Genomic DNA, 24,862 nt, shown 5'->3' on the forward strand with positions numbered 1-24,862 from the left:
ATGATGCTCAGAGTTGGATGTTCCTAAAGCTGCAATGTAAACTGCCCATCCCCATATCCCAGGCCCAGACTCCTCTCTAAGCTCCTGACAAAGAGCATGTGCTGCATATCCTGGATGAGTCTTTTTTTTTTTTTTTTTTTTTTTTTAATCTGGAAAGATAAAGAGAACCAAGCATGATGGTGAATGCCTATAATCCCAGGAACTGGGGTGGCTGAGGTAGGAGATCTCAAGTTCAAGACCAACCTCAGCAACTTAGAGAGATCCTATTGCAAAATAAAAAGTAGAAAGGACCTGGGATGTAGCTTAGGGGTAAAGAGCCCCTGGGTTCAATCCCCAGTATCCATTTTCCAATAAAGAGAGAGGCTTTCTGAAATTGGGATTCAGAGAGACACAGATGAAAAGCACGTGGAAGAGAACCTGGGAGGGGTCCTGTGGGGTGGGGGACACAGCAGGTCCTCTCTCAGGAGGGGCAGGTGCAGAAACCCTCCCCACTGCTCTCTCCATGCTCCCTCCTTCCTGGAGCCCAGCAGATTTCCCAGCTGGTTCCTTCCTTGGTGGTGGAAGGAGTGCTGCAGTCATAGTCCACAGCTGGGATCTTTTGCCTCTAAGTCATCTGTCCCAGGAGACCTATGAATCTGGAGGAGCATTTCTAGAAGTGTGGCATTAGGTGTGGTTGAACCACAGGTGGGTAATGTGTGCTGAGGTCTAGTCCACACATTTGCTCTCTATGTGCAATAGATCTGGTTTCTTCACCTGGAAGCTGGCCAGTCCTCCCCAGGGATACATTAGATGTGGGTGGGGGCAAAGAAAAACAGGCTTGACTGTAGTTCTGATCTATGTGTGAACCCCATTGCTCCACAAATTCTCTTCTCCCTGTTAATTAACCTTTCCTCACTGGAAACTCCCTGAATCTAAGCATAGGTAGGCAGGGTTGCAAATCAGCCCTGTTGGGGAAGAATGAGTTGGTGATGGGGCTGATTTGTGATTGTGATTCCTGCCTGGGCATGTGGTAAGGTAGTTCTGGTGTTCGAAGACCAGTGGTCTTTGGGGGCTGATCATTTGGGGATCTAAGTCCTTGGGGAGTGGGCAGAGTTCCTGGGACCTGGCTTGTGTTGTCTGAGATCCAGAGCTGGGAAGGCAGGAAAGAATTCTCTGAAAAAGTGAGAGGAGAGTCAGGGAGGGAGTGTTTCGTGGCTGGGTGGAGGGTGGCCCTGGGATACAGCCACTTTGTTGGACTCTCTGGTTCTCATTCATCTGCCTCATGCCAGGTCCAACTTTCAGCCCTACGCACACCCCAGCACCTCCGGGCATTGACCAAACTCCTGGAAACTGGTTCTGACTGCCAAAACCATTCCCCTGAGACCTCCCATTTCCCTCTCTGGAGAGCAACCCTGAGAATTCTAAATGGGGTATGGGCTTTAGTAAGTAGCAATGTGTGAATATTGCTTCATTATGTATAACATACTACCATGCTGATTTAAGAACATAATAATAGTGAAAAATAGATTGGATGTATATGGAAACTGTTATTTGTTTCCTAATTTCTCTATAAACTTAAAGCTGTTTTTAAAAATGAACTGAATTTTTAAAGGTTTCAATAATGTTCAAGTTTTAAGTAGTGTTAATTACATTATTTGAAGGGACAGATCCAATTCCACACACAATGGAAGACTGTAAAGTGTCCCCATGAAAATACTAAAAAATAAATTGAGTGGTGAGAGTACAACAGAGGTCTAGTGTAGATTCCTAGTGTTGTCCCTGTGGATCACAATCATGCAGCCTCTTCCTAGATTGTAGCTGGAGCTCCTAGAAGCTGTTTTGTACACTGTTGAAAAGGCCAAAAAAAAATGAAAAGGAATGAAGTCTGAAATTACATGCTTCATTACATCCACACTCCACCCCAAAATGGCACAAAATAAAGATCAACCACACCCTGAAGCCTACTTGTGGTGTAAACAAGGTCATGATGCATTAGAGCAGAAAAAGGTCATGAAGATAAGTCCATGCAAAGTCCCTGCGGATGAGTTTGTACACACCACCAAGCACGAGCATCTCATCCATTAGGGTTAGGAAGACAGTGTGTGACTCCCAGGAAGTCACACTACATTCATTTACTCAGAGCCATTTACAAAGTGCCCATATATTACCAGACTCCACTTCCAGGCATTTCTAAGTTGAGAGAGAGAGAGAGAGAGAGAGAGAGAGAGAGAGAGAGAGAGAGAGAGAGAGAGAGAGAGAGACCTATTATCTATAGTGGGGGGCATCAAGGCCTCTTACACACAAATCTACAGCTGAAAGGAAATTTTATGGACTTGGGTTTCCTCTATACCTGTGAAATGGTAATACTTTAAAGATGAATCCTCTTTGACTGAGGTCTAACATGATTTTTACCAATTCTTGTATCCCATACATATAGCATTATAAGGTACACTAAATTCTGAAGGTAGCTATGGTGCAAAATAATTTAAAATTAATGAAGGTATAGTATTCATTTCTGTTTGAACTTCTAGTCCTAGACCAAATTTGTGACCACTGGGTTTAATCTACTTGCCATCCAGCAGAGCTGACCATGTCAGCTTGACACCTGACTTTAGGATCTGGGTGTATTCTAAACCTATCAGGCTGGAGTTGTTCACTTTGGCTGAGAAGCAGGCTTCAGGGTGAATCTGATAATTTGCTGCTATTCCAAAGCAGGCCTTTCCTGCTGTCCAGGTGAGATAGAAGTTGGTATCCAAATTCTTGTTTACCTTCTGATAAATGGAGCCACCAAACTCAGCTCTGTCATTTACATTAGTGTGAAGCTGGAACTTGTCAGCCTTGTAGCCAACTGGGAAGTAGTTCTGGTCCCTTGGAACACTGCAGTCTCAGAATTCATTTGTCAGTCAGTCACACAGCCTTCTGATCCAGCACCCGATGCCTCTGTGGAAGGCCCAGGGATGTCAGAGGCCACCCTTCAGCCCAGGTGGATGTGCTCCTGCTCATATCCTGTCTTGATTTCAGCATGTTTCCCCAGTGTTAGGTGAGAGGGATGAATCAAAGGTCAGTGTCAGTCCAGGAGCAAGATGATCTTCCACCATGGCCTCTCTGCCTAGGATGTTGTCACTGTCCTGCTTCTCTGTAAATGTCAGGTGGTGTTTGTCCACCTGTACTTGCTTTCCAGGCTGCCTGTCACTTTGGGGGTCTGTGTTGACTGATTCTGAGATTGTAATGCCAATAAATTCTCAGATTGTGTTTTGAAAATAAAAATTGTATCAAGCCAAATCCACAGTCCTGGGTGAAGACGTTCCTGGACCATTTGCCAAGATCATCGTATGTGGCAGACACAACCATCTTCTACTCAGAGGTGGTGGCAACAGGAGCTGTGGGAGTGCCAATGGTACCACAGGGGCTGAAGCACAAGACTGAATATTGTTTACTTTAATATTGAATTTCCATGTATCTGGTAGATGAAAGATGGCCACAAATGCTTCCTGTTTTTCCCAATGAGGAGTGAATTCTAATTGTCCCCTGAACCCATTAAATCTGAGGTTGCCCTGATGACTGTGTTGGAAATGATCTGAGTTTCATGTGAATGGCATGGTTTTCTACCATCAAGTCTAATTTCCAAAGTAGATCATAAGATTTGTGGCTACTGCACAAGCTTCTAGGAAAACTTGCCCCCGAGTCAGACATAGCTGCACATTCCTGAAATCCCAGCACCTTGGGAGTCTAAGGCAGGAGAATGATGAGTTTCAGGTGAGCTTCAGTGACTTAGTGGGATGTTATCTCAAAATAAAGAATAAAAAGGGCTGTGGGTGAAGCTCAGTGGTAAAGTATCCCTGGGTTCAATCCCTAGTATGAAAACAAATAAGTTTTTAAATTGCTCATGAAGTTCATCTGTTGGTCTGCAAAAAAGACCAAGGAGACTTGTCAAAAGGCCCATGTGGATAAAAATGCTTTAGACTTATGCACATTGATTTTATATCCTGCTACTTTGCTGAATTCATTTATTAGTTCTAGAAGTTTTCTAATGGAATTTTTTGGATCCTGTAAATACAGAATCATGTCATCAGCAAATAGTGACAGCTTTAGTTCTTCTTTTCCTATTTGTATCCCTTTAGTTTCTTTGGTCTGTCTAATTGCTCTGGCAAGTGTTTCAAGGATGATGTTAAATAGACGTGGTGAAAGAGGGCATCTCTGTCTTGTTCCAGTTTTTAGAGGAAATGCTTTCAGTTTTCACCATTAAGAATGATGTTGGCGGGCTGGGGAGATAGCTCAGCTGGTAGAGTGCTTGTCTCGAAAGCACAAGGCCCTGAGTTCGATCCCCAGTACCACAAAAAAAAAAAAAAAAAAAAAAAAAAAAAGAAGAAGAATGATGTTGGCCATGGGCTTAGCATAGATAGCCTTTACAATGTTGAGGTATGTTTCTACTATTCCTATTTTTTCTAGTGTTTTAAGCATGAAGGGGTGCTGTATTTTATCAAATGCTTTCTCAGCATCAATTGAAATAATCATGTGATTCTTAACTTTAAGTCTATTGATGTGGTTACATTTACTGATTTCTGGATGTTGAACCAACCTTGCATCCCTGGGATAAACCCCATTTGATCATGGTGCACTATCTCTATAATGTATTTTTGTATGAGATTTACCAGTATTTTGTTAAGGATTTTTGCATCTATGTTCATCAGGGCTATTGGTCTAAAGTTTTCTTTCTTTGACGTGTCTTTGTCTGGTTTTGGTATCAGAGTGATACTAGCCTTAATAGAATGAATTTGGAAGTGTTCCCTCCTTTTCTATTTCCTGAAATACTTTGAGGAGTATTGGTATCACTTCTTCTTTAAAGGTCTTGTAGAATTCAGCTGAGAATCCATCTGGTCCTGGGTTTTTCTCGGTTGGTAGGCTTTTGATGGCTTCTTCTATTTCAGTGCTTGAAATTGATCTGTTTTGATTGTGTACATGTTCCCGATTCAGTTTGGGAGGATCATATGTCTCTAAAAATTTATGATAACTTTGATATTTTCTATTTTGTTGGAGTATAGATTTTCAAAGTAGCTTCGAATTATGTTATGTATTTCAATAGTGTCTGTCTAATGCATTTCTATTCATAAGTGATGAATCCTCTGACAGAGAAATTAGGAAAACCACTCCATTCACAGTAGCCTCAAAAAAAAAAAATACTTGGGAATGAATCTAACAAAAGAGGTGAAAGACCTCTACAATGAAAACTACAGAACATTAAAGAAAGAAATTGAAGAAAACCTTAGAAGATGGAAAGATCTCCCATGTTCTTGGATAGGCAGAATTAACATTGACAAAATGGCCATACTACCAAAGACACTATACAGATTCAATGGAATCCTAATGACATTCCTCATAGAAATAGAGAAAGCAGTCATGAACTTCATCTGGAAGAACAAGAGAACTTGAATAGCCAAAACAATCCTGAATAGAACAAGTGAAACAGAAGGTAAAACAATACCAGAAATTAAACTATACTACAGAGCAATAGTAACAAAAACATCATGGTATTGGCACCAAAATAGACAGGCAGACCAATGGTACAGAATAAAAGACACAGAGACAAAACCACATAAATACAGTCACCTCATACTAGACAAAGGAACCAAAAACATACAATGGAGAAAAGATAGCCTGTTCAACAAATGGTGCTGGCAAAACTGGAAATCCATATGCAGTAAAATGAAATTAAACCTCTACCTCTTACCCTGCAAAAAACTCAACTCAAAATGATCAAAGACATAGGAATTAGACCAGAGACCCTGCACCTAATAGAAGACAAAGTGGCTTGAATCTTCATCATGTTGGCTCAGGATCAGACTTCCTCAACAAGACTCCCAAAGCACAAGAAATCAAAGCAAGAATCAATAAATGGGATGGACTCAAACTAAAAAGCTTTTTCTCAGCAAAGGATACAATCAAGAATGTGAAGAGAGGGCCTACAGAGTGGGAGAAAATCTTTTTGAAATGCACTTCAAATAGAGCACTTATCTCCAAAATTTATAAAGAACTTACAAAACTTTACAACAAAAATACAAAGAACCCAATCAATAAATGGGCCAAGGAACTGGACAGACACTTTACAGAAGAAGACACACAGGCAATTAATAAATATACGAAAAAGTGTTCAACATCTCTAGTAATTAGAGAAATGGAAATTAAAACAACTCTAAGTTTTCATCTTACTCCAATTAGAATGGCTTTTATCAAGAACACAAACAATAATAGATGTTGGCATGGATGTGGGGGAAAAGGCACACTTTTACATTGCTGGTGTAGTTGCAAATTGGTGCAGCCACTCTGGAAAGCAGTATGGAGATTCCTCAGAAAACTTGAAATGGACCCACCTATTTACCCAGTTATCCCACTTCTCGATTTATAGCCAAAGGACCTAAAATCAGCAAACTACAGTACACAGCCACATCAATGTTTATAGCAGCTCAGTTCACAATAGCTAGATTGTGGAACCAACCCAGATGCCCTTCAACAGATGAATGGATAAAGAAACTCTGGTATATATACACAATGGAATACTATTCAGCCATAAAGAAGAGTAATATTATGGCATTTGCAAATAAGTGGATGGAACTGGAGAATATTATGCTAAGTGAAATAAGCCAAGCCCCAAAACCAAAGGCCGAAAGTTTTCCCTGACATGTGGAGGATGATATATATAGTGGGTGGGGATGGGGAATGAGAGAATAATGGGGGAACTTTAGAATATGTAGAAGAAAATGAGAGGGAGGTGGAATGAGAGACATCATTACCCTATGTACATGTATGATTACACGAATGGTCTGAATCTACATTGTGTACAACCATAGAAATGAAATTATGTACCCCATTTGTGTACAATGAATCAAAATGCAGTCTATAAAAAATTAAAAGCTAAATTAAAAAAAAAAACAGGCCCATGTGAGAGAACTAGGGTCCCAGTCAAAGACCTGGTCTAGACTCCCAAATAGTACTTAGCACCACTTCCCAGGAACACAAATGAGCCATTCTGCAGGCCAAGTCTGTCCACCTATTAGAATTACATGAAAGAGACACAATCTGAGACCTGTTCCAATTTGTGTGTAAAGAAAAGAAATGTGTGTTTTTTAAGCCACTAATAAGGAGGAAATGTGGTTCATAATGATATTTGGCAATCAAGATTTTTCAGCAATGTGATCTATTTAAATGCTAATAGTAATTTTGATTTACAGAAATGTTTTCCAGGTCCCTGCTGTATTCCCAGCATGTGTTGTGGTTAGGTAAGGTCCAGATAACACGGACTGTTAGTACAGACTGGATGTTTGGTCAGCTTTGAGTTACTGTAACCAAAATACCCGACGCAAACAACTTAGGGAAGGAAGTTTTTTGGGTGTGCGGGGCCTCATGGTTTCAGAGATCTCATCTAGAGATGACTAAGTCCATTGTTCTGGGCCCAAGGTGCAGGACCGCATCAGGGAGGAAGGGCGTGGTACAGGAATGCTTCTCTGTTGATGGCAGCCAGAATGCAGAGAGAGAAAGAGAGAGAGAGAGAGAGAGAGAGAGAGAGAGAGAGAGAGAGAGAGAGAGAGAGAGAGAGAGAGAGGAGAGGGGGAGGGGCCACACTGAAGATGAACCCTTCCAGGGCACCCCAAGTGATCCATCCCCTCCAAGCATGCCCCATCTGCCTACAGTCTGTCCATTTAACCTATATCAGAATCTAATAATTTCACCTCTGAATATTTCTGCATTAACACAGGAACTTAGGGGTACACCTTTATTCAAACCATAACATTCTGTCCTGACCTCCAAAAGTTCATGTCCATGTCACAATGCAATATGCATTCTGTTCATCTCCAAGAGTCACTTAGTCTTAACAATTCCACCATTGCCCAGAAGTCCAAGTTCAAAATCTCCTTTAAGACTCAAGGAAAACTCTTGGCTGCGATACTCTGTAAATATTTTAAGCAAGTTTTATATATATATATATATATATATATATACACATATACAGTGGCAAAGGGTAAACATTCTCATTCCCAAAGAGAGGAATAGGGGCATAGAAAGATGGGATGAAACCAAAGTAGGACCAAAATGCAACAAAGAAACAGGTCCCATCTTCTGCCCTAATTCCACAAAGAATGTCTAGGACACAATCTCTTTAGTAAAGTACAACTTCCTCGATCCTAAACTGACAAGTCCTTTTCTACTCGAAGTGCAAGTCTTAAACATCCTTTAGCCCTGCTTTCTTCTCCTGATCCTCACAGTACACCTGGATAAAAACTGCCAGCAATATCCATGCTACTGACTGTATGATGTGCTGTCATGAAATTTCCTCCAACAGATTAAGTAGTTCATCACTAATATATTCAGCCACACTGATAATCTCAGGACATGGTCATGTTGTAGATAGCCTATTTGCCAGAATGTAGCATGAATGGCCTCTAGCCCAATTTCCAGGAGAGTCCTCATTTCCCTCTGAAACCTCATGAACAAAGATTGCATTCCTGTTGGCATTCTGTCCCTCTGAGTTTCCACCAGAGTCACTATTAAGTTCTGCTTCCAGCATTCTAAAGATTTTCCAACCTGACTTATCCCAAACTCCCCCTGCAATCTGTTTCCAACGGCTTTGGAACCACATGGTCAGGCTAGTGAGAGCAATATCCTCACTCCTGGTACCAACTTCTATTTTAGTAAGCTTTGTGATGTTGTAACCAAACTATCCAACAAGAACAACTTAGAGGAAGATAAGTTTGTTTGGAGCTCATGATTTCAGAGGTCTCAGCCAATACATGGCTGACTCCATTGCTCTGGGCCCAAGATGTGGGAGCACAAAATGGTAGGAGGTGCTGACAAAGGAGCACTTCTCCATTCATAGCAGCCAGGAAACAGAGGGAAGGGGGAAAAGGGCAAGAGAAAAGATGAATCCTCCCAGGCCACACCTAATGACTCATCTTTTCCAGGCTACTCCACCTCCCTACAGGTAACCACCCTTGTTTGGGCCTGTGCTCCCCTGGGTAAATATTATCGACCTCTGCAGAGTGCAGCGTGGTGCCATCACATGGGGTTCCCTGGAGTTTCAGATGATTTATCCCATTACCAATGACTTTTTTCCTCCAAATATAAAAACATTTTTAAAACCCTTCAAAGCACATCACACTCACCCAGAATAAATGGAATCCAACTGCCTTGATAAGGAGTATTTAGGCCTAGCCCTGCAAGGGAGGGCATAAGAGTTCCAACCCACAAGCCGTGCATCCCTTTTTGAGAGGAGGTATGTTTTGAATAACTCTCTCTTGTCATGATTTAGTGAACATGGTGCACCTTGACATCTTATATTAATTATTCTCCCCTCGAAGTGATGAACATTTGTGTGAGGCAGTTAAGTTACGAGTGCCCCAGGATCTGCATCATTACGCAACTTCAAGTGACTTCTCCAGGAATAAACCTCTTATTAACATGACTGTCTTGTGGAGCATTTGGAGTTAGTAAATTTTATTCACAGCCATTCCAAATGCATTTAAATTCATAGAATCAAAATCCTGGACATGCCATTGTTCATTCTTCTTGTTAACAATTTGTTTATTTTTTCATGTGGCTCAATCTGTCCTGCACAAGTTGCATCACGATTTCCACTTCCACTGTTGTGACTGACTGAACCCTGTGATGTGTGCACAAAGTCGTACACCCAAGATGCTGTTACTAGAGTCCTAGATCAGGGACCTGATTCTGGGAGTGCCATCACATCAGGTCCAGCCACTCACTCCAAGAAACAAATAGAAAAGGTGATAGTGAAGAACAGGAAAAGATGTTCAATCAACATGACCGTGTTAGGAAGGCAAAATGAGATCGAGCATCTCAGCCCTGTCTTCAGGTTGCTGACAGGAGTTTTTAGGGTTAAATGGAGAAAGAATTGTGCAGCGGTGTGAAGTCTGCGTAAATAAGCAGTCCTGCCCACGTTGGTCACTCACAGTGTTTATATATCAGACCTGTGATCCTGAAAGCAGCAATTAAGTTTCCAATAGATGATTGCTTCTGTTTTTGGGGGGTGGGTCTGCCTCCTGCTGTAGGAAGTGTAGGACAGTGACAGGAATTTTCCAGGGACACTCCAGGCCTCTGAAACAGGATGCTGAAAATCTGCAAATCTTGAAGGAGGTTGAGAAGTTAGGTAAATCTGAGACTGATAAACCTCGTATTATTTTTTTTAGGTGACCTCTCCAAAAATGATTGCCATGACACTGTGCAGTGCTGAGCAAGGAAATGATCCAAAGTTTCATCTAATAAAGGAGACAGATGTAAGCTAAAGGCCAAGATGCCAAGCTTTATCCTGCTTTAGTTGCCCTTTGGGCATCATCAGAGCTGAGCAAACTCACTGTTCGTAGCAAAAGCTGCTTTCCAAGTCCATGTTATAATGTATGTACATCTGTTGCAGCATTTTTAGGAAAAGACTGAAAAATGTGGTACAAACTAAATGACTTTCAAAAGGGTCAAATGAAATAAATTACAATTTATCCCTATTATGGAGAACCAGGCAGAAGTACCTGTGATCACTTAGGGTTTAGAGGAGGTATGTATGATAGTCTACCTATAAAAAGCAAATATGTAGTCTGTATGTACACATATGTATTCAACTATGCAGAATTTATGGAAAAATACAAACTTCACCCTGTAAATGCAGTTATCTCTGGGGAGGGGAGGGCATGTGATGAGGAACAGCCCTCACTGTGTAAGCTCTAGTTCTCAATGTATTTTCATAAAATACATTCCTACATTGTCTGTCACAGGACCTTTAGATGGTTGCTGGTATAGTGTGGGGTGGGGAGTAAGAAGAATTCACCAGGACAAAGGAAAGCAGTTGAGAGAGTTTATTGGAGGGAGATAAGCTGGACTCTGATTGCAGGAGCATGACATAGACATCTGCCTGCTCACTCAGAGGGGATATGGGCTTCTATGCACTTCGTTCACCTTTGATGAGCTTTTCACTAGGAGTGGTTCATGCTACATGTGGGATGATCAACAGATTCCCATGCTCTGTCCATAATAGCTCTTGTGCTTTTACCAAATGTTTGTTCCTAGGTATTATACTGGATGAATAAGATAGAAGGAATATGTATGAGATCTTAAGTAGGGGACTGTTCCCTCCAGACACTATAGGTCAAGTTTGGGGATCTCTGCATACTCCTTGGAATGGTAGGGAAATATTTTGGAAAACATGTTTGTCTGTCTGTTGTTTTGATTTTTTTTGGTACTGGGACTTGAGCCCAGGAGCACTTTATCACTGAGCCACATCTCCACCTCTTTTTATGTTTTATTTTGAGACAGGGTCTCCCTAAATTGAACAGGGCCTTGCTAAATTGCTGAGGTTGTGTTTGAAGTTGCAGTCCTCCTGCCTCAGCCTCCTGAGTCACTGAGATTACAAACCCATATGGAAAACAGGATCTTGCTGTTTATAACTGAGGGAAAGCATGCTCTTCTGATAACTGAGAGGGACAGGATGAAGGTAGATCCTTAGCCTTGTGTCAGCTCTGCTAATCCAGATGGAGTGGGGTCTGGACAAGGGTCCCTAATCTATTCTTCCTCATTATCTGTATAATTAGCTTAAGTAATGTTTCAAAATTTAAAAATACAGAGAAGGATCACAGAGAATGAGCAGACATACATCAAATGACCTCAGCAAAAAGGACCAGATGGAAAGAAAGTGATAAAGGGGCAGGGGATTCTGCTCTTAGCACTGGCAGTGCCTGATCCTGGGGTGGGACCTGGAACAAAGCCCTTCACCCCCTTCTCTTGTCTGGGGACAGTCAATAATGTGCATGGGTTTCCCCAGTCCAGAGAGGCATTTATCTGGCCTCCTGCTCTGAGCAGTGCTGACTAGAAAGCTCTCCCTGTGCTCCCTGCAGCCCCAGAGCCTGGACTCAGTACCCCTCCTGCAGCCAGAATCCAAGGACAGAACAGAAATGTGCTCTCCAATCCCTAGTCAAGGCTGATGCAGTCTCTAGCATGAGGTTGTTACCTTGGTGGGAACTGAAGTCATTAAAGCAAAGAGACAGTGCTCTGTGTGCTGTGCCTTGCAAAGGCATGCATGCAGTGGCCTGAGGCTGAGGGCCACATGCCTGAAGCACCTATAATGCTGGATCCTCACCCAAGTCTGTCTTTAGGATCCAGATCTTTCCCCACTGTTTATCAAAGGGAAGGCCATGGGCATGACTGCTCCAGAAAGGAAGACAGATCCAGCTAGAGAAAAAAATTCATCATCAGGTGAACAGCCAGAGGGCTTTAATGCCCTCAGTACTCTAAATGAACTTCAATTCTTTGATTCAGGAGTCAGTAAAGCAGAAAAAAATAAGGAAACAGTGCAGACCTAGTTAACTAAGTCCATAATTTGCAAGCAAAATCATCAAGTAAAAATCATCTCTTTCAACTAAGCGAACAATTAAAACATCATGTTTGTATTTGTTCTGGTTTACATTTCATTCTATCCTGATGAGAAATGACTCCAAACTCACAGTCTCTAAAGCTGTCTGCCCATGTCCATAGCCTAGGACTACAGGCTTCTCTGTAAGGCTCTTCCAGAGAACATCAGCTCTGGCTTCTCTGACAAGATTGTTTCTTTTTTAAATCTGAAAAGCAAAAGGAGAGACTTTTTGTAATTTGGGTTCAGAGATACAAAGATGCAGAGCAGGTGGAAGAGAACCTGGGAGGGGAGCTGGAGGGTGGGGAACACAGCAGGTCCTCTCTCAGGAGGTGCATGTGCTGAAACCCTCCCTGCTGCTCTCTCCATGCTCCCTCCTTCCTGGAGCCCAGCAGACTTCCCAGCTTGTGCCTTCCTTGGTGGTGGAAGGAGTCTTGCAGTCACAGCTGACATCTGGGACTTTTTTCCCTTAAGTCTTCTGCCAAAGGAGACCCACAAATCTGGAGGAGCATTTCTAGATGTGTGGCATTAGGTGCAGTTGTGCCCCCAGGTGGGCAAAGGGTGCATGGTCTATTCCACACATCAGCTTTCCATGTGTAATAGATCTGGTTCCCTCACCTGGAGACTGGCCAGCCCTCTCCTGGGGTACTTTGGGTATTGTCCTCAAGTGGCAGAGAACACCAGGCCTGGCTCCAGTGCTGGGCTTCTGTAGGAGCCCCATCCCACAATCGCAAATCACCTCCTCCCTCTTCCTTATTCATCACCAGAAATCCCTGAGTGTGAGCACAGGTGTGCAAGAAAACAAACCAGCTTTGTAGAAAGGAAAGGGGGTGGTGATGGGGCCGATTTTCAGTCATGTTTCTTTTTTTCCCTTTTTCTTTTTTTTGGTATCACAGATTGAAACCAGGGCTGCCTAATCACACCTTTTTATATTTTATTTAGAGACAAGGTCTCACTGAGTTGCTCAGGAGCTCATTAAGTTGCTCAGGCTGTCCTTGAACTCATGATCCACATGCCTCAGTCTCCCGAGCCACTGGAATTACAGGTGTGTGCCACAGCACCTGGTTTATCTGTTTCCTTCATGGGGAATGTCCTACATTACTTCTGGTTCTGCCTAAAGCCCAGTGTAACTTTGAGACTGATTCTTTTGGGATCTTGGTGATCAGGATAGAGGAAGTTGTCCCTAGGACTGGCCTTGGACTGTATGGAACCGGTAAAGTGAAGACACAGAGAACACACCTAAAAGACAAGATGAAAATCCAGGGAAGGGAGTGTTTCATGGGTGGGTGCAGCTTGAAGCCACATGTGCCTCTGTGATGTTCTCTGATTTCCACGGCCAGATCAGAGAATTCCACACTCTAAAGAGGACCAGATTGCACATGAGGAAATCTAACTCTGGCCCTGAACTGGACTTGATCTGGGATGGTGGTAAGAGTGTGACAGGCTAGAAATAATTCATGCTTTCTTAAGTGTTCTTCTGCCACAGCCCTAATTTAAAGAGGTTCCTTGAAGTAGCACTGGGGTTCCTTGACCTCATATTCACAAGGAAGTGGAGGGTCATTTCATGGACACTGGAGCCAGATGCTTCTTGTTGAATTTTCCAAATTCCAGAAATAAAAGCCCAGGACACTTTGCTAGTCAGCATTCATCATCATAATGGAATACCTAGGAAAACTTGTGGAGGAAAGTTGATTAAGCTTGCAGATTTGGAGGTTCAAATGTATGAATTGCATCAGCTCAGCTCTGGGGAGGGCCCTCATAGCATCACACCATCATAGATACTCACAAGGGAGTATGTGTGTGTATAAATGGTCACATTTCTAGACAGAAACCCAGAGAACTGGATGGGGCCAGGTTTGGACTTTTGCAATAAACTTCTAAAGAGAACAACCATGAAATCCAGTGTACTCCCCTTAATCCCTCCCATGGGCACAGCCCCAGTGACCTAGGGACCTCCTATGAGGCTCCATCTCTTTGGTTTTCCACAACCTCCCAATACCACCACCCTGAGGACAAAGCCTCCCATGAGTGAACCCTTTGGAGAAAAAAACCACACCCAAACCACAGCAGAAGCCCAGATACATTTGATATTCAGATAAATAATAAAATCATTTTTGGAGTACTTTGGGTACAGCATTTGACAGGTGCTTACACTGAAGATTTTTATCTTCTTATTTGAAATTCACATACAAATAGTAGACCTGTGTTAATGAGGGAATTTCTCCTTGAGAGATGGTGCCAGGTGTTTATTGAACTTGGGTTTCATGTTTTCAAGGAGTTTCTGGTTGTGGTTCCCTGTGGCTTCACAAGCTCAACCTTCCCACAAGGCAAGAGGGAAGATCCCCTGGCTGAAGGGAACATGCTCAGCACTAGGTCTCTCCAAGGCTAATTTGGTGGGTTCTCTTGTTCTCATTCCTATGTTTCTTGGAAGTTCCAACATTCAACCCCACACCCTCCACCAGCTCACAGCTTTAAACAAACTCCTGGAAACTGGTTCCTGGCTGCATCAATGAGTCTTCTGAGACTTCACATTTCCCCTCATGGAGAATGTGGGACAGGAACTGGAGAAAAGCCATGGTTACCATAGAGTCAAGAGAGAGAGGAGCAGTGACTGTGGTCCTCATGTCTGCACACAGCATCCTGGGGCTGAAGCCTCTGGAATCCATGATTTTTTGTTTTCAGGAAGACCATGTGATGCTTTCACATAAGGTCTATTGAGGGGATATCAGGGCAGCACTCCTGAAAGAGATACCCAGTATTTTTGGAGCACAGTGTACAAATATTCACTCTGAAAGAATAAATTAAAGTCATACATAGCCTCCAATTCTCATGCCTATTCTGTCAAGACTTTCTGCCAAACTAGTAAAAGAACTACAGAAGCCTTCCCATGGAGCATTGATTCACACTCTGCCTGACCCCAGCACAGCTCTGCAGGTGACACTGTGGTCCAGGGATGAGTTATTTATCTCTTTATTCATTTGTATATCCTCATCAATTTCAATATTTACACAGCATATTGTGACCGGTGCTTGTGTTCATGAGCAGAATGCATGACCAATGTCTGTACCTCAAGTCATTTATGACAGTGCTTTTTCCTATTAAATATCCCATAAGGGTTTTCTGAGGTTGCAAGAGTCTTTTCATTGCTCAAGTCTCAAAACTTTTCAATTTCATCTGAATTTCTGTGTCTCCTTCAGGAATCTGAATTGCAATCAGGATAAATAACATTCAGAAAAGATGGACCTGGGATTGTAGCTCAATTGGCAGAGTGCTTGCCTCACATGCACAAAGTCCTGAGTTCAATCCCCAGCACACGCAAAAAAAATCCAGAAAAGAAATTCATTGAAAGGATATAGAGGAGCCCAGAGAATCAATCAGAAGTCTAGACAAATGGGTCCATAGTTTACAGTCTGCTTTATAAAACAAAGTAATTGATTATAAATACAGAGGGACTGCTGTGATGGACAAGCATATTGTGTGTTATTCAGCTTGCCATAGCTGTGACCAAATGACCCAGCAAGAACAACCTGGAAGGGGAAAGTATATTTTGGTTCACAGTTTCAGAGTTTCAGTTCATGGTTGGCCAACTCCATTGCTCTGGTCCAAGAAGAGACAGAACATCATGGTAGAAGTGCTTGATAGAAGAAAGCAGTTCAGGACATGGCAGCCAGGAAGCAGAGACCTTGAGTGGAAGGAGCCAGGGATAATTCCCCAAGAACACAACAATAATGACCTACTTCATATAGCCCAACCCTACCTGCCTATGATTACCACCCATTAATACATTCAAAATCTTTATTCACCAAATGAATTAATCAACTTATTTAGGTTAAGACTCATTATCTACTCATTTCATCTTGGAACAGTCTGCTTTTTGTACATATTAGCTTTTATGGGACCCCATATATCCAAACCATTATATTTCACCCTGACCCCCTAAAGCTCATACCCATCTCAGAATGCAAAATATATTTAGTCCATGTTATGGTTTGGATGTGAGATGTCCCCCCAAAGCTCTTATGTGAGACAATGGAAGAAGGTTCAGAGGAGAAATGACTGGGTTGTAAGGGTTTTAACCCAATCAATGATTTAACTCCCTGATAGGGATTAACTGAGTGGTAACTGGAATGGTGGGTGTGACTGGAGGAGGTTGAAATGGAAGTGTTGTTTTGGGTACATATCTGCATTTGGTGAGTCGACTCTGCTTCCTGACCATGATGTGAGCTGCTTCCCTCCACCACACAAGGCAGCCAGGATGTTCAGCCTTACCTCAAGCCCCAAGGAATGAGACCAGCCCCCATGGACTAAGATCTATGGATCTGTGAGACCTCAAATACACTTTCTTGGTCTCCAGCTGTTCTTGTTGGGTCCTTTAGTCACAGCAACTAAAGTTGACTAAAGCTGTCCACTTCCAGGACTCTCCACAGTCTTAACAGTTTCTGCATTGCCAACAAGTCCGTGTTCAATAAGGCTCAAGGTAAACTCATGACTGTGAATCCCTGTAAAGATCAAGCACAAGGTACAGATCTCACATATATCATGGCATGAAGTGAATATTTCCATTCCAAAAGGGAGAAACAGCAGCACAGAAAGAAGGGGTGGGACCCAAGCAAGACCAAAATCCAGTTGGGCAAACACATCCATAGCTTCATATCCAGCACCAGGGGCACATGGCATCATGAGGCTCCACAGGGCTTATGTGGTTCTGTCTTTATGGCCTTGCTGACTGTAGCCCACATGGCCTCTATCTTGGCTTGCTTTTGCCTGATTCTTGAAGCTTCCTGGGCAGATGTTCCATGTTACTAGGAGTCCCCACTGGAACTTTGGCTTCCTTCTCATATTCTCACACATCAACATCTCAAGGGCTCTCTGCAGGGATTCCAACCCTGCTGCACAAGGCCTGGCCTCTCAGACCTTCCTTTGAAATCCTGGTGGAAGACTCCATGACCCCTAAATCCAGCATGCAGAACCACCTCACCACCATGAGACTGAGGGCATCTAAGAAACCTGCAAGTCTGTCTCACCATCAAAGCTCCACAGGCCTTTCAGGGCAGAGAGCTTTGGGAAAGGGGCTCAGGGCTTTCCCCATGAACCCACTGTCCAGGGCCTTCTTGGGACGCTGCCTCTGCTTTCCCACACAGTGCTCTGTGGCTGCTCCAGCCATGGTTGAAACAGGCCCAGGTGAGGCTAGTGCCACTGCAGCCCTTGGTGCATCTGTGAGGTGCTGGTTCTGCAGGCACACAGAATGGAACAGTGAAGAGGTCATGGCAGCTCACGCCAAGGTTGTAATGGTAAACCTGGGAAGACAGTCTGGAGTTTGCTGCAGCGGTGGGGGTGCCATAGAAATCCCCCATGGGGCAATGCCTGGTGGAGACATGGGAGTGGATCTGCTGCCAGGACCTCAGACATGCAGAGCAATGGGCACCATTCAGTGACCAAATAGGAAATCCACCGACATCACTGCACTGCCCAGGAGAGCAGCCATGTGGGCTTGAACAGCAACGCAGGGGTTGCAGGGCTGCCCAAGGCCCTTGGACATTGCAGTCTGCACCAGGTGCCAATCAGGGAGCTTAAGTCTTATTGTGTGCCCTATGCTGGGGCCTATAACCCCTTTCACTGGTTAATGTCCAGGAGTATTTTACCCTGTGCTTGTCCTTCCCCTTGTATCTTGGAAGCATGTAACTTTTTTTTTTTTTTGGTTTTACTCTTCGTTGTGGAAATTGAACCCAGTGCCTTGTGCTTTCTGGGTCAGTTCTCTACCTCAATGCTGCATTCAGCTTGTAACTTGATTTTTTTTAATTTTTATTTTTTATATTACAGGGGCTCACTGCTGGGAAAGATTTGCCTTGAGTTTTGAATGAGGCTTTGAATTTGGCTTTTTAATGATACTTGGATGAGTTTGAATTTGGGGACTTTTTTATTACTGCATTATTTAGACATAATAATGTGGTTCATTTTGATATAATTATAGAAGCATGAACTATAATTGGCTCCATTTCAGCATCCAGTACCTCTTCTTATGCTCTCCTCTTCCCTCCCCATTTCACTTCCTCCACTCTGCTTGTTCTCTTTCCATTTATTTGTTATTTGTTTTAAAAAATATGTGCTTTATAGATATACGTGAAGGTGAAGTTCACGCACATAGCATAGATTGGTCAATTGCTTTCTACTGTTCCTTCCTCTCCCTCTCAATCCCCTTGCTCTACTCCACTGATTGCTCTTCTATTTTCATGAAAATTATCAATGCCTCCTTTTCACTTGCTTATTTTGGTCTAGTCACATCAATTTAAAAAACTGCACAGAAATGAAAGCAATTAAGAGTATGAAGAGAGAATCTACTGAATGGAAGTAGACCTTTGCCACCTATTCCTCAGAAAGGGATTAATATCTATAAAACTTAAAGAATCCAAAACACTTCACACCAAAACAACAACAACAACAGCAACAACAAACCCCAAATACCCAATTAATCATACTATGACATATGGTGAGACAGACATAGACCTTGGGAGCCTGGGGAGAGATGTTTAATTTGGATATGACTTGATTGTTTCCCCAAAAACTTATGTGCTGGAAGGTTGGTCCTCAGTGTGGCAATGTTGAGAGGTGGTGGAACCTTCAAGAGCTGGGAACTTGTATGAGGTGGTTAGGTCATTAGGAAAATGCTTGGAAGGAATTAGTGCTTGTCTCATGGGGTGAGTGAGTTCTCATGAGAGCAGGATATTATAAAATAGTGAGCCTGATCCCATAGTCATCTCTGTCTTCCTGTCTCATGCATACCTTGCGTACACTTCCACCACATGTGACCATCTGCAATAATGCCCTCATCAGAACTGAGCAGGTACAACAAACATGCCCTTAGACCACCAGAACTGTTAGCTAAATGAGACTCTTTTCATGAGGCATCATCCAGTCTCAAGTATCTCATTATAATAATAGAGAGGAGATTAATATAGGTCACTAATGGAATAGGTAGACAACCTGCAAGAAGAGATTGGTGATGTTAGTAGAGCAATAAATTTTTTGAAGGATTAAAAAGAACTGCTAGATGGCAAAAACATTGTGTGACAGTTAAACTTATGAGTGAACTTGACTGAGCTATGAGGTGCCCAGATGTTTGGTCAAACATTATTGTGTCTGTTTCTGTGAGGAAGCTTTGGATGAGTTGGCACTTAAGTTAGCAGATGAATAAAACAGGAAGCCTTCCTTCACGTGATTGGTCCTCTCTCAACCATCTGAGGGAGTAAACAAAAGGCTGGATCTCCTTAATGGACTGAATGATTGTGTCTCCTCAGATTCATATGCTGCAATTCTAACCCCAACATGATGGTGTCAGGAGGTGGGGGTCTTTGGCGATGATTAGGTCATGAAGGTGGAGCCCTCATAATTTGGATTAGTGCTCATAAAGAGGGACTCCAGAAATCTCTACTCTCTTTCTGCCATGTGAGGTTATGACTGAAGGTGGTGGTGTGCACCTGGAAGGGGACCTCCCCAGAAGGTGACCCTTCTGACCTGGCACCTGATCATACAGCCAACAAAGTGTGAAAAATAAACCTCTGATGTTATTCTTATTTTTATTTATTTATATTTTGGGGGTTCAACTCAAGTCTTTAAAATTTTTTATTTTATTTTTATATTTTTAGTTATACATGAGAGTAGAATGTATTTTGACGTATTATGTATACATGGAGAATAACTACCCATGTAGTTGTGGTTGTATGTGGTTTGGAGTTACACTGGTCATGCGTCCATATATGAACATAGGAAAGTTATATTTGATTCAATCCACTGTCTTTCCTATTCCGTTTCTTCCTCCCTTCCCTTCATTCTTTTTTGTCTAATGCAAAGAACTTCTCTAGGAACATTTGGCCTTTTTTTTTTGGATTTGGCTTATTTCACTTTGCATGTTAGTCGCTAGTTCCATCCATTTACTGGAAAATCTGGAAAATGCCATAATTTACTCCTGATGTTTATAAGCCACCCAGTCTATGGTACTTTGTTATAGTAGCACAAACTGACAAAAACACCCTTGCTTGAGTAAGAGAGAATTCCACCTGAGTGACAGTCTCCAAGTGGGACATTTTTGGTGGTGTGTTCCCCCATCTTCAGACTTGAAGTGGGTGGCAGCTCTTCCTGGGCTGAAAGCCTGTTTGTCTTCAGACTGGACCTACACCAGGGACCCTTTTGATTGTCAGCCTTTGGACTTGGACTAGAACTAGACCATTGGTTCTCCTGCATTTCCTGCTCACTTACTCACCCTGAATCTTGGGTCTGGAGGCCTCCACAATTGCATGAGGCCCTTTCTGTACTTTCAACCAAGCCAAGGCTCTTGTGTGCCTTTCAAGGAGCAGTTGTCCTGGATGGATAAGTGACAGGCAGCAGCACTGGTTCTGGACTTGGACCCCTTCTGCTGACTGTTAATGCTTCTCCATGTATGTTGGCTCCACCCCAAGCACCCTTGGTCCCTGCAAAGTCATCCTTCCTTTTCTATAAGATCCAGCTTCTGTTTCTTTCTATTTTTGGAGACTTCTTCCTGCCTATAGAATCTGGTGCTCTGTAGGCATCTTCTCACTTATATTCTCACTGTCATTTTTCACCAGAGTCCACACTGCTTTGTTCACTACAATTACCTTTAACATGCTATGGTTTCTTTGTGTTTACTGAGGGGAGTCAGCCCACTAGACAGAAACCACACTACACATCTTTTTGATACAGGACCTTCTCTCCATCTTCAGCCCCCTGTAAGGAACAATGACCTTAAGATTCTTTGGGAGATTCCAGGTAGGTGGTGCAATCTTGTGCTGAGAGGCAAAGGCAGCTCAATCCACAGGGATGTGACCTATCTAGACCTCACCATCTGTATGGCTTCAAATGGCTATTTATCTGTGTCCTTTTAATATCCTCCATAATAACCTCATAAACAACAACAAAACAATAGATTGTTAGCACCCTAGAGTTTGACAGGGAAGGTCTGGGAGATATGCCCTTCAGACACTCAGAGGGCAACCTGTCTTGGAGAAAGGTCCTGTGGGGCATCCCCCTTGGACATTTCTGAGGTGTGATGATCTGAATAGTTTGAGTGTGTCCCCTGAGATCTCATGTGCTGGAACCTTGGTCCTACTGTGGGTGGTGTTGGCATAGTGGAAGCTTTAAGAGGTGGGCCTAGTGGCAGGTTGGATCACTCAGGGTGCTGTCCTCAAAAGGGATTAATGTAGTTCTTAAAATATACTTGTGACCATCTGAGAGAATGGTTGTTACTTTTTTAAAAAGGAAATTGGACCCCTGTCTCCTGCTTCCTGTCTCACGTGTGGTCTCTCCCCTTCACATGAGCCCCCTCCCTAATGCCCTCCACCATGCTGTGACATAGCCAGGAAGCCCCATCAGAGATGGGGACATGGGCCCATCCATCCAGGAAGTTCAGGCTCCAAAACTCTGAGCTTTAAAAAGGCTCTTTTCCTTATAAAGTCCCCAGTCTCAGGTGTTTTGTTAGAGCAACACAAAACAAACAGAAGGTCTTCAAGAAACTCAAACAACCTCACCGTGATTTCATCTTTAACAAAATATGTTCTGAAAATATCAGAAATGTTCCATTAGAAGAGATAGGAATTTTGATACTCTTTTATTTCTGAATCCAGAAAGTTCTGGCACTTCTATGTATATGCTCTAAAATTTGCCTGGAAACTGGACATTTTCATTTTATTCAATCTTATACCTCTGTTCTTTCTAAATGTGGTTAAAATAAATGAATTGTTAGAATACTCATTCTAGAAATATTTTCAACCAAATTCATAAGTTCATTATGTTTTATTTTCAAAATTATAACAGGTGTCATTGTTCCTGAACTTCACACTAGTATGTTGCGCTCCTTTCTTCTCAGGTTTCCTTTGCAGTTTCCCCTCTTCTCCCAGCTTCCACCGAGTCAGACCAAGGTCCCTCCAGTCCTAATGAACATTTCCTCCACAGTCTTCTTGTGTCTGCAGACCAAGCTAAAACTGTGCTGCAGGTCTCCACACAGGGCAGCTCTTCATGGCCACATGCCACATTCTGTCCTAGGGAAATACTGCTTCACTGTTAGCCACCAGCGTGTAGTGACATAAAGGAACAATTTTACTATTTCCATGCTATCTGGAGTCAAGAACAATGTGTTTCTGCTCCATGATTTCTGAGGCTTCATCAGGAAAGACATGAAGGCTGGGAGACTCAATACCTGGGAGCTGGAAGTATCTGGAGGCTCCACTGCACAAGTCTGGCCCCTGAACAAGGAGACACAATGATTCATACAGCTGGGACTCAGGGCCCTCAGATGTGACCTCTCCATGTGCCTGGGGCTGCTGCAAGGCTGGGTTCTGAGTGGGAGCCCTGGACGACTCAGCCTGGACCTAGGTTCTAGCAGAGGAAGGTGGGGTGCCAAGGTCACCTGCAGAAGGGAATGTGGTGCAATAAATCTCACTGGGATCCTCCTTGTGAATACATTCTGATACACAGATATGGCACTTCACTTCCCCTGGCCTTACCTCCAAGACCTGCCTCGTTCTCTCTGCCATCTTCAACCTTCCTTTAGGTTTGCCTGTGTGTCTCATAGAGTGCATTGTTCATTGCTTGTCCCTGATGCAGGTAGACTAGGATGGCCCTGAAACTACAGGTGCTGATCCTGTAAAGGAAAGAGAGAACCAGCTCTGCTGTGTGTTTATGAAATCACCACCAAGTCTCCTGGAATGTTCTCTCTGTTTCTGAGAATAGGGAGTGCCTCTGCCACCCAACTGCACAGGAGACTCAAATTTTCAGACAGCAGAGTGGCCCTGAGTGGCATGGACACCTGCATGCTTACAAAGGCAAACAGCTTAAACATGTTTTGATCTACAAAACCCCCAGGCACAGCTCTTATCGAGGGGACACACTCATCCCCAGCCCACATGTCTTCCTTCAGTTTGGCCAACTCTCAGCCCAATGGGCCAGGCTCCCAGTTGACCCTTAGACCAAATCCAGGCCCATTAATCCAGGCAAAAACAGTACCAACCCCCCACCCCCCCCCCCAAAAAAAAAAAACAGCAAAACAAAACAGGGAAATCTCAGCTGTGGAAGGACATTCCATGTGCAAATTCTGCAGGGGGAAATCAAAGCTGGAGTATTCAGTGCAACCCCACACAGACAGGAATGAAAGGTAGACCATTTCTGAGTTGCTAATTGAATAAATAAAGGCAAGTCAGAGGTATAAAGAAGGAGTGTACTTTAAATGCCACCTTTCATTTATTGTAGTGGGGATTGAACCCAGGGGCTATTTACCACTGAATTGCACCCAAGATCTTTTTATTTTTATTTTGAAACAGGGTACTGTTGAAATGCCCAGACTGGCCTTGAATGTGTGGTCCCTGGTCACTGTTATTACAGGCATGGGCCATGGCACCCAGTTAAGTAGTGCCTTTTGAAAGTGGGCAGTAACCTGCCTGACCTTCATTCTGGAGGAAGATAGCAGAGGGTATCATCATCATTATTAAGCAGTGCTCTGCTTTGCCCTGGAGGGAGACACTTTCTGTCTTCCACTGCTCACTATGCGACATCCTTGAAAAGACTGTGGAACACGAGGACAGTCACTGCTTCACTGCAATACGTGTGGAAATGCAAGAGGCCACGGAGATTTGCCTCTGATGCCCACAAGCCAACACTGATTTCAAAATGAATAAATCCACAAAGAAAGTAAAAACAGTGCACAGGGTGTGGTGCTGGGACAAGTGCCTCACAGCCCTGAAGACTGAGGGTCCCCAGTGTGTGGGGAAAAGATGCCCCAGCATGGCGGAAGTGGGATCTGCTTTTGGAAGAATGCAGATCTCATTATGAGTTTTCACAACTCAGATTTGTGACTCCCCACCAGCCCTAGGTGACACCTTCCAGGACCTGGCCCTGTGTGTCCTCCAGCACCTACTCCCCTCCCTGCCACCCCCCCATAAACACAACAGTCACTTCCTACATTGCCCCAACCAGGCTTCCCCGTCCCAGCTCAGCCTCCCGTCCCTGCTTGCAGGCCTCCCTGGCCCTTCACCTGAGTGACTGCTCTCCCCAGGCTCCACTCAGGCATCTCCTGCCCACCATCATAGCCTGTTTCTGGTGCCCTCTCTCGTTCACTTACGTGCCTGCTCTGTACCCATAGGACTCATGCTTATGCCCTCACTGTGATTATCATGACAGCCTGTGACACTCCTGCTTGTTTGTTCAACCTGGATTTTAAAAATATTATTAAAGACATGCATAGATAAGAAAAATTCCAGGATGTAATTGTTACCAATTAAAAATGAAAGTCTCCCTCCCTCCTTGTATTGCAACCCCCACTGACACTCCCCAGAGACTGATGCTCTTCCTAGTTTCTGGCCTTAGTAACTTCACAATTCCTTTTTGTGGTTCTTGGGGCTCAGCTCTAACACAAACTGTGAAATTTTTATTAAAGTACTTGACCTCTCTGAGCTTCCATTTCCTCTCCAAAGTCAA

The 24,862-nt window shown here is 43.3% G+C and overlaps 1 protein-coding gene and 1 pseudogene across 2 annotated transcripts in view; both read right to left on the bottom strand.

Moving 5' to 3' along the window:
• The window catches only part of LOC306647876 (insulin growth factor-like family member 4), a 467,977-nt gene that overhangs the window by 111,573 nt on the left and 331,542 nt on the right, over window positions 1-24,862 (bottom strand). The gene's annotated exons all lie outside the window — the stretch shown is intronic.
• Window positions 2,448-17,546, bottom strand: LOC306647696 (non-selective voltage-gated ion channel VDAC1-like; annotated as a pseudogene). The gene is made up of 2 exons: window positions 17,480-17,546; window positions 2,448-3,196 (listed from the first exon to the last, which is right to left on the bottom strand). The product of its transcript is annotated as a non-selective voltage-gated ion channel VDAC1-like (transcript).

Source organism: Sciurus vulgaris (genome assembly GCF_902686455.1).
Source record: "Sciurus vulgaris genome assembly, chromosome: 17".
NCBI classification, from domain to species: domain Eukaryota; kingdom Metazoa; phylum Chordata; class Mammalia; order Rodentia; family Sciuridae; genus Sciurus; species Sciurus vulgaris.